This window comes from Capricornis sumatraensis, chromosome 17 (genome assembly GCF_032405125.1).
Source record: "Capricornis sumatraensis isolate serow.1 chromosome 17, serow.2, whole genome shotgun sequence".
NCBI lineage: Eukaryota > Metazoa > Chordata > Mammalia > Artiodactyla > Bovidae > Capricornis > Capricornis sumatraensis.
This window is the reverse complement of record NC_091085.1, coordinates 51233819-51245286: the sequence shown is the minus strand read 5'-3', so window position 1 is coordinate 51245286 and position 11468 is coordinate 51233819. Positions and strand designations below refer to the sequence as shown.

The following is an 11468-nucleotide window of genomic DNA, read 5'->3' as shown; positions in this document are numbered from 1 at the left end:
CTTAACATCCCTCTCATCAGTGGACAGATTATCAAACAGAAAATAAGTTAAAAAACACCAGCTTTAAATAACAAAATAGATCAGATACACTTAACTGATATTTATAGTATGTTCTACCCCAAAATGGCAGAATACACTTTTTTCTCAATTGTACATGGAATATCCTCTAAGATAGACCACATTTTGAGTCACAAAACATGCCTTTTAGGAAAACTGAATTTACGTCAAGCATCTTTCCTGACCACAATACAACACTATGAAATTAGAAATCAATTACAGAGGGAGAAAAAAACCTGTAAAAATGCAAACACATGGAGACTAAACAGTGTGCTGCTAAATAATCATTGAAGAAATTAAACAGGAAATAAAAAATACATAGAAACAGATGACAACAAAAACATAACAACCCAAAACCAATGGACCACAGCAAAAGCAGTTCTAAGAAGTTTATAGTAATTAAATCTAATCTCAAGAAACAAAAAATACCTCAAACAATGTAATCTTACACTTAAATCAACTAAAGAAAGAAGCATGAAGAAAATCCAAAGTTAGTAGAATGAAATAAATCATAAAGATCAGAGCAGAAATAAATGAAACAAATGAAGAAAACAATAACAAACATTAACAAAAGTAAAAGTTGGTTCTTTGAGAAGATAAACAAAATTGATGAATATTTAGCCAGACTATCAAGAAAGAAAAGGGAGAGGACTCAAATTGATAAAATTAGGAATGGACAATTTCTAATAAAGGGAAAATTCCTAAAATTTCTAAAAGGAGAAATTACAACTGATACCACGGAAATATGAAGGATCTTAAGAGACTACTATAAGCAACTATAGCCAATAAAATGGACCACCTGGAAGAAATCTACAAATTCTTGGAAAGGTACAAATTTCCAAGACTGAACCAGGAAGAAGTAGGAAATATAAACAGACCAATCCTAAGTAATGAAATTGAAACTGTAATTGAAAGTCCTCCAACAACAGTCCAGGACCAGATGACTTCACATGTGAATTCTATTAAACATTTAGAGGAGAGCTAACACTGATCCTCCACAAACTTTTCCAAAAAATTGTGGAGGGAGGAACACTTGCAAATTTGTTCTATGAGGCCACCATCATCCTGATACCAACACCACACAAAGATAAAACAAAAAAAGAAAATTATAGATCAATATCACTGATGAACACAACCAAAAATTCTCGACAAAGTATTAGCAAAGAGAATCCATTAAATTGGCAAAGAGAACACATTAAAAATATCCTACACTATGATCAAGTGGGGTTTATACCAGGAATGCAAAGGTTCTTCAATATATGCAAATCAATCAATGTGATACACCATAGTAACAAAAAAGAAAACCAATGTGTTCATCTCAATAGATGCAGAAAAATCTTTTGACAAAATTCAACATCCATTTATGATAAAGTGGGCACAGAGGGAACCTTCCTTAACATAATAAAGGCCATATATGACAGACCCACAGCAAACATCATTCTCTAGCAAAACATCATTCTCAAAGCTGAAAGCATTTCCTCTATGATCAGAGCAGAGACAAGGATGTCCATTCTTGCCACTCTTATTTGATAGAGTTTTGGAAGTCCTAGCCACAGCAATCAGAGAGAAAAAAGGAATACAAATTGCAAAATGAGAAGTAAAACTGTCACTGTTTGCAGATGATATGATACTATACATAGAAATCCTAAAGATGCCACCAGAATACTACTGGAGCTAATCAATGAATTTGGTAAAGTTGCAGGATACAAAATCAGTGCACAGAAATCTCTTGCATACCTATATACTAACAACAAAAGAACAGGAATTGAAATTAATGAAACAATCCCATTTACTATTGCAACAAAAAGAAGAAAATTCCGGGGAATAAACCTACATAAGGAGGCAAAAGACATGCACTCAGAAAACTATAAAACACTGATGAAAAAAATCAAAAATGACAAAACAGATGGAGAAATATACCATGTTCTTAGATTGGAAGAATCAATATTGTGAAAATGAATATACTATCCAAAGCAAACTACATATTCAATGCAATTCCTATCAAGTTACCAGTGGTATTCTTCACAGAATTAGAACAAAAAAATCTTACAATTTGTATGGAAACACAAAAGACTCCAAATAGCCAGAGTAATTTTGAGAAAGAAAAACCAAAGTTGGAGGAATCAGGCTCCCTGACTTTATACTACAAAGCTATAGTAATCAAGACAGTATGTTACTGGTACAAAAACAGAAATATACACCAATGGTATGGGACAGAAAGCCCAAAGATAAGCCTATACACCTATGGTCACCTAATATATGACAAAGGAGGCAAGAATATACAATGGAAAAAAGACAGCCTCTTCAATAAATGGTTCTGGGAAAGCTGGACAGCTACATCTAAAAGAATGAGTTTAGAACACTAAATCATACACAAAAGTAAACTCAAAATGGATTAAAGACCTAAATGTAATAAGACTGGTCACTATAAAAACTCTTAGAGGAAAACATAGGAAAAGCACTCTTCAACATAAACCACAGTAAGATCTTTTTTGACTCACTTCCCAGAGTAATGAAAATAAAATCTAAACAAATGGGACCTAATTAAGCTTAGAAGCTTTTGCACAGCAAAGGAAACCATAAATAAGACTAAAAGACAATCCTCAGACTGGGAGAAAATATTTGCAAATGAAGCAATGGAGAAAGGATTAATCTCTAAAATATACAAAGAGCTCATTATCAAAAAAGCAAACAATCCAATCAAAAAATAGATGGAAGACCTAAATAGGCATCTCCCCCCAAAAGACATACAAATAGCCAAAAGGCACATGATAAAATACTGAACATTGCTAATTATGATCATTATATTTCTATCTTATATTATGTTACTATAAGTAGTAGTATAATATACTAATTATAATTATTAGAGAAATGGAAATCAAAACTAATAAGGTATCACCTCAGGTCAGAACGGCTGTCATAAAAAAAATCTATAAATAATAAATGCTGGAGAGGGTGTGGAGAAAAGGGAAACTTTTTGCATTGTTGGTGAGATTATAAATTGATACAGCTACTGTGGAGAACAGTATGGAGGTTCCTTAGGAAGCTAAAAATAGAATTACCATATAATCCAGTAATCTCACTACTGGGCATATACCTTGTGAAAACCATAATTCAAAAGGACACATGTATCCCAACGTTCACTGCAGCACTATTTACAGTAGCCAGCACACAGAAACAATCTAAATGTCCCATGGTAGATGAATGGATAAAGAAGATGTGGTACATATATACAATGGAATGTTACTCAGCTGCTAAATGGAATGAAGCAGGGTCATTTTTAGAGATGTGGGTGGACCTAGAGTCTGTTATACAGAGTGAAGTAAGCCAGAAAGAGAAAAATAGATATCATATAACAATGCATATACGTGAAATCTAGAAAAATGGTACAGAGGAACCTATTTCCAAGTCAGGAGGAGAGACAGATGTAGAGAATGGACTTGTGGACCCAGGGGAGGAAGGGGAGTGTGGGAATAATTGAGAGATTAGGACTGATATATACATTGTGCTATGCAGTGCTTAGTTGCTCGTCAGTCATGTCTGACTCTTTGCAACCCTATGGACTATAGCCCTCCAGGCTCCTCTGTCCACGGGGATTCTCCAGGCAAGAATACTGGAGTGGTTGCCATGCCCTTCTCCAGGGGATCTTCCCAACCCAAGGATCGAACCTGGGTCTCCCACATTGCAGGCGATTTCTTTACTATCTAAACCACCAGGGAAGCGCAAGAACACTGAATTGGGTAACCTATCCCTTCTCCAGGGGAACTTCCTGACCCAGGAATCAAATCAGCATCTCGTCTCCTGCATTGAAGGCAGGTTCTTTACCAGCTGAGCTACCTGGGAAGCATGATATATACACTACCATGTATAAAGTAGATAGCTAGTGGGAACCTGCTACAAAGCACAGAGAGCTCAGCTCAGTGCTCTGTGATGATCTAGATAGTTGGGGTGTGGGAAAGAGGTCCAAAGAGGGAGGAGATATATGTATGCATGTGGCTGACCACTTCATTGTACAGCAGACACTAACACAACATTGTAAAGCAATTTTATTCCAATAAAAAACCAATGTAGAAGAGAATAAATACTACTGAAAATTGATTCTGGTCAAGAAGAAGCAAGAAAGAGGGAAAAAGAGCCTTCTTGGTGGCTCAGTGGTAAACCAACTGTCTGCAAATGCAGGAGACATGGGAAGATCTCACATGTCAAGGAACAGCTAAGCCCACGCATGACAACTACTGAGCCTGTGCTCTAGAGGCTGGGAGCTGCAACTGCTGAAGCCCACGTGCAGTACAGCCTATACTCTACAACAAGAGAAGCCACCACAATGAGAAGCCTGGGCATCACAACTAGAGTGTAGCCCCGGCTCACTGCAACTAGAGAAAATCTTGCAGAGTAAAGACCCAGCATAGCCAGAAATAAACAAATAAAATTTTTTAAAAAAGAAAGAGGAAAAAATATATTTCTAATATCCAGAATGAAAATGGGGATATCACAATAGAATTTACATCAAAGTAAATGAATAAATAATTAATATAACATATAAATGAAAGTAAAAGAAGGTTTTGTAATAGGCAAACACAATTGACAGTTTAGATATTATGGACAAATTCCTTAAAAATCACAAGTCAAAATGGACACAATAAGAAAAAAACTAATTCAGTCCTAAATCTATGGAAGAAATTGGTTCTAAAAATAAAAACCTTTCCACAAAAAAAGCTTGATGCCTAGATGACTTCATCAGTGAATTCTTCTGACATTTAAAGAAGAAATAATTCCAATTCTATAAACATTGGAGCTATTATTCCAGAAAATAGAAAAAGTTAGAGAATACTTTCCCCAAATATTTGAGACCTGTATAACTTTGGTGCCAAATCCAAACAAGCACATTAGAAAAAATGAAAACGTAGACGTTTCTTTTTTATGAAGAGAGACTCAAAAGTCATAAACAGGTGTAATCTAGTGATATTTAAAAATTATATCATGAGAGATTCTTACAGGACATGGTAGGACCCTCTGGCTATTTGAACACTATAACCCCAAACACAGATATCACACCAAATCATCCAATTTACATTAACAATATGAATGACAAAAAAGAAGAAGAGACGTCTGTATGCTCTGTTTTCTCAGTTTGGCCACGTGGTAGATACTGTGTCTTTAAAGACCATGAAGATGAGGGGGCAAGCCTTTGTTACATTTAAGGAACTGAGCTCATCTGCAAATGCCTTGAGACAGTTACAAGGATTTCCATGTTATGGCAAACCGATGCGAATCCAGTATGCAAAAACAGATTCGGATATAATATATAACATGTGTGGCACTCTTGCTGAAAAAAGAATAAAGCCAAAACTGTGGAACTGACTGCAAAAACCAACCATGGACAAAAAGCCTGGTCAGGGAACACCAAATTCAGCTAATACCCAAGGAAATGCAGCACCAATCCTCAGGTCCCTGTTTACCCTCCAAACAGTACTTTATTCCTTAAAAATTTACCAGAAGAGACTAGTGAGATGATATTATCCATGTTGTTTAATCACTTCTCTGGTTTTAAGGAAGTACGTTTGGTACCTGAGAGGAACTGACATTGCTTTTGTTGAATCTGAAAATGATGAACAGGCTGGAGCTGCCAGAGATGCTCTACAGGGATTTGAGATCACATTGTCCCATGCCATGATGATAACCTATGCCAAGAAATAACATTTGGGATAACTGTCTTTAAAGGACTGGTATTATTTATAGTTTTTGTTTTGATAACATTTGGCCAGGCCATTTTAATAGTTGGGGGGAGAGGGGCAGTGTATGTGAAATTGTTGAAAGGATTTTAAAAAATTACGTGGTCTTTGTTTAGCCTTAGTGAACTATGGACTGCGAAGGCCTTAATTTTGTACAATAAAACTTTTATTTGTATTCTGTAAAAAAACTATATCATGATCAAGTATGGTTTATACTATCCATTCGAGGATGGTTTAATGTTAAAAAAAAAAAAAACCACACAATCACACTGTGATTCACCACATTTACAGAAGAAAGGAGAAGAAGCAATTCAAAATATGCAAAAAAAAAGTTGATGAAATTAAATAGGTATTTAAAGCAAAAGTTCTTAAAACTATTAATAGGAACTTCTTTAATCTGATAAACTATATCTATAAAAAAATCAGAGACACTTCATGATGCAAACACATAATTTAATTTTAGATGAAAATATGTACTATTCTCTCCTTACATATAAGAACAGAGAAAATTACAACTATTATCTCTTTAATTCAACAAGGAATATTGGTGTTCTTAACCAGTGCAATAAGTTTTTTTAAAAGTGTGAGGATTAGAAAGAATGAAAGAAAACTAGTCATTCTTATACACTATGTACTTAGAAAACCCAAAAGAATCTACAAATAAACTCTTGGAATTAAGTGAATTTAGCAGAGCTGTTAGGTACTGACATAATGTCAATATACAAAAGTCAACTGTATTTCCATATCTTACAAAACAATTAGATAATGGAACTAACAGTACCATTGACAATAGCATCAAAAATATTAGAAAAAAGTCTAAAGAAAGGTGAAAAGCCTCTATATAGAAAACTACAAAATATTACTTGAAATTAAATAAATGAGATCTATTTTGTATTTGTGGATTGGAAGACTCAGTATTTTCTTAAACATTTCCCTGATTGATACATTCAATGCCATCTCAGAATCATAGTAGATGCATTTTTGTCCATAAGCTTATTCTGAAAATCATGTGAAAATGCAAAGGTTGAAGCATAGCAAAGATAAACAGGAGGAAAATTGAAGGATACACACTGAATATCAACTTATCCCATGATTAAAACTGTATCATTTTGTATAAAGCTAGACAAACAGAGCAATGAATGATATATCCTTTGAGAACCCAGGAAACCCACACATGTACCATCATCTGATTTCAGGCAAAAAGTGCCACTTCAATGCAGTGGTGAAGACACCCTTTTTAATAAATGAGCTAGACCAACTGGGTATTCTGTGGAGGGGAGTTCACACCTCTGTATATCATATCATAAACTAAAATTATTTCCAAGTGAATTGCACACCTAAATATAAAGGGGAAAAAGAGACCTTCTAGAAGGTTAAAGAGGGGAAACTTGTAGCTTTTGAGAAGGCAGGTCAAGTGCAAAAACAGGAAAAGCTAATGTTTGGTGACTTGTCAACAGTGGTTACTGTGGAGGGATAGTGACTGGACATGGGCATGAAAGAGCCTTCAAGCGTGCTGGAAGTGGTGAGGACAGTGTCTGCACATGAAAAACTCAGAGGTAAACCCTATAGATCCATGCACTTCATGTAAGTTGTAAAGACAGAGAATCAAAACATCAAGAACATTCACAATACGCTTTCATTTTCTTGGACTTGTATGTCTGTTCAACTTTTCACATGTAATATTATGTAAATCTAAAACGTTTTTGGTTAAATAGGCTGTTTCTAAACAACAGAAATAAACAGATTGATTTCTTCATGCTCTACACAGAGTAGGGAATCAGCAACTCCTGAGATGGGTTCCTCAAACTCATTCGTCTGTGACGTCAGAGTCCACTGTGGACCTGGAGTGTGACCAGCATCAGGAAGGTGGACTGAGTGGGAAGGATGCAGGTTACACCGGGACTCCCCTCTTCCTCTCCCACCCTCCAGTTCAGGGTGCTGCCAGGTGACAGGACAGCCACACACCTCAAACCCACCCTCTGCCAGTTCTGTGACTGTAGACCAGTGACTTAACCTTCTGATGGGTACCTTGTCATTTGGAAATAAGGACACCTCACAGAGTCACATATGTTCAGTAAACAGTCCCTGGGCTCCAAGTCCCTGTCCCCAACCAGCCCCTGACTAATTACCAGCAGGAGAGAAGGGTTGCAGCATGTGAAGTGGGTCTTGTTTGGGCACAGCACCACTGCCCAGCCACCTCTGCGCCTGAAGCAAAAGAAAATCAGTTCTATTCATCTTTAGAATTGTTTAAAAAATATCTTGCTCATCATGGATTCTCTAGCGAAAGTTGTGGTTTTTAAAAATACTATTTATCTTGATGACTGAGTTGTTTGTTTCCTCACTCGCCTCCCCCTGGTGCAGGCCTTATTTGGACAGTAAAGTTCTCCAGCCTGGGCCTTACAGATCCAGACTCCAGGGAGTGTCGGGCACCCACATGCTGGTCATGGCCCTGAGTGGTGATGCTGGCACCCAGGGTGATGAAGGAGGTGCACTGTGGGGCCCCTGCCCAGGACCCAGAGGAGGAGGATGTATAGCTTTGACCCCCTGAAAGACCTGTGACAGGAGTGCAACTCATATGAGCTTGAAGGAGAACAGGGTCTAATCCTCTAGCAGAGTTGGCAGCCTCAACTGTGTTTGGGTCAGTGTGTGGGGAGGGTCTTCCTGTTCCCTGCCCCCATCTGCACCAGCCTTCTTCCAAGAAAGGAAGAGCAGCTGAGTCACTCTTGGAAGCTCCTGTTTACACTCTCTGTCCTTCACAGAATTTTACCCAGGATGTCAAGTAACCTCTGTCCAGCATTGCTTTCCCAGGTTGTTCCCCAGATGGCCTGCTCCCTGGACTTCTGTGAACCAAAGAACTGGTCTCCAACAGCTGCAAGCACTCAATATGCAGACAGACATTTAACAAATCTGATATCTCCAGCCTACCCACTGGAGGTAGTTACTCTGGGGCCTTCTAGAAGGCATCCCAGGGCAGTGAGGGTGGGACAAGAACTCCATCAGGGGGACCCTGGGGATGAAGGTAATTCCCTGGATGGAAGAGAGGGGTTCAGGGTGAAAAAGAGGTTGTTAGGAGGTTGTATCTAGGTGGGCTTCCAGCCTTCTGTGAATCAGGGATTTTATTTGTTGCTTTTTTGTGTGTGTGTGCTGCACTGGGTCTTTGCTGGTACATGCAGACTTTCTCTAGTTGTGGTGAGTCAGGGCTACTCTCTAGATATGTGCAAGGTCTTCTCATTGCAGTGGCTTCTCTTATTGCAGAGCATAGGCTCGAGGCGTATGGGTTCAGGAGCTGTGGCTTGCAGGCTTAGTTACTCCATGGCCTGTGAGATCTTCCCAGACTAGGGACTGAACCCATGTCCCCTGTATTGGCAGGTGGATTCTTTACCCGTGGACCACCAAGGGAGTCCCTGGATCAGGAATTTAAAAAAATTACTCAGGTAATCATTACGGGGAAAGTACATAGATGACCACAAAATTTCTGAACAGAAGTCATAAGAGGGAGGTTACCTAACCAGATTTTGAACGTGTTAAAAATCAACAGTGTAGGTAAGAAACAAAATGATGAAGAAAATAGCACATGAGATTATTGGCTCATTTAAGTTTTTCAATCCAATGAGCAAAGAAGGCCTGTTATTATTTCAAATAATAAACTTCACCAAAGAGAAGAGAAGAGAAAGTATAGATAGGGTTAAAGTCACACAACTTTAAGCTACTGAACTGGCAGTCCAACCCAGGTAGCCTGGGTCCAGAAGAGAACAGAAAATCAGGAAACAGCTGGTCATTATGCTTTAGAATGCATTATGTGGTGATGATTGCATTTCATACTAGGGAGCATGGAAGAAGGGAGGCAGCATCTATTTACAGTGGATGTTGGATACTTCACACATTTTGGCCTACCTTTTGTTGGAAGGTCAGACCTCTATTAAAAATGAAACTTATGAAGAGTTTGCCCTGATTTAGAATACTTAAAATTATGTGCTTAAGTTAAGAATGTAAGCTTTTGAGTCTTACATTTAAAGGAAGTCACTTATAGGTGGAAACTATTTTAAAATTCACTGGACCCATACTAAGAGAACATAAGAAGAGAACATAACTCTCACTCAGAGCTGGGTTGGGAGGCTCAAATAAGACAATGTTTATAAATAGTAACTTCTTATCTGGCAGCCAACAACAAAAACAACTGACTTTATAGAAAGGAATCAGGATCATAACATTTGTTGAATTACATTTAAGTTTAATTTTATAATGTAGTTGGGTGGACATTTTGGGTTCCGCTGACATTTTAACTCCCTGGTGCTTAATGGGTGGACGACAACCAGGAATGTTGTCATTGAGCTCTCAGCTGGCCCTGGAGAAAGGACCTGGGAACGCATTCCCACAGCGGCAGGGTTTCCTGCAGCAAGCCTCTCATTGCCTCTGTTCACCCGTGTCTGCTCTAGTATACTGCATGGGTGGAGGTTGCTTCCTCCAACCCTATGTGTTTTTTCTTACCTTAAAAGGAGAAAAACCCATTATCTTTTTATAAAAAGTAGAAAACATAAATAAGCAAAAAGAAGAAAATTAAAAGCCAAATAGAAATGATAAATAATTTGTCACCAGGTGGCAACCACTGTTTAACAGTGTGGCATGCATCATTTCATGTCTGTACTTTTCAGATGGGCTCATAGCACTCACCTTGTTTTGTAACAGGCAGTTTTTGAGAAACAATGTATCACTAATAGGGGTCAGGAGGCACTCTTTCTCTGCACAACTACTAATTAACCTTCCTGAGCCCACCTTCTTTCTGAAGTTTGATGTATTTACCAAAAACTTCCACCAGATCTTGGATTGTTTCCAGATTGTGAACAAACACTGAAATGTTTCTCTTTCTGCCAAAGTCTTGCCCATAAGCTCTGGCCTCAGAGAATTTTTGCCTCCACCACCATTTAAAAACCAACTTACAGGACTTCTCTGTTGGTCCACTGGTTAAGGATCCGGTTTGCAATGCAGGGGACACAGGTTCTATTCCTGGTTGGAGAACTTATATCCCACATGACGCAAAGCAACTAAGCCTGCCTTCAGCAACTATTCAGCCCACCTGCTCTGGAGTCTGCAGCACACTCTGAAGCCCTGGCGTCACAATGAGAGAATTGTTGTGCCAATAAATAAAAATTAATATTAAAAAAAAAAAAACTCGCGGGACTTCCCTGTCAGTCAGTCCAGTGGCTAAGACCTTGCCTTCTAATGCAGGGGGTGCAGTCCAACCCCTGGTAGGGGAGATAAGATCTCACCTGCCTTGGGAGGCCAAAAAACCAAAACCTAAAACAGAAGCACTATTATAACAAATACACTAAAGACTTTAAAACTGGAAAAAGAAAAATCAACTTGAAGTCTTCCTGGTCTCATCTCTAGGGCGCCTTCCAGCTTGCTGGGCAAAATTCACAAGACTGTAACCTGTACCGGGCAGACGCCAGGGCAGGGATGGCGGCAGTTCAGTGATTTCCCCTGCGTGTGGACCAAGGGCATGGAGAACTCGGGTCCTGGGGCTCCCAGGATCACAGGAAGTGGGCTCTACAGGGGCCTCCCCTATGATCCCGGCTCCTTGATCCCCCTTCCCGAGCGACCCAGGCTGGGGTGCGAATCCCTCCTGGCACTTGAGGGAGGCGGGGGAGTGTCTGTCCCATGGGCTTTGGCTCCGCAGAG

At 38.8% G+C, this 11468-nt stretch overlaps 1 pseudogene; it reads left to right on the top strand.

Moving 5' to 3' along the window:
- The first annotated feature begins 5057 nt into the window (after positions 1-5057).
- On the top strand, positions 5058-5754 carry LOC138093546 (U2 small nuclear ribonucleoprotein B'' pseudogene; annotated as a pseudogene).
- The last annotated feature ends 5714 nt before the right edge of the window (positions 5755-11468 follow it).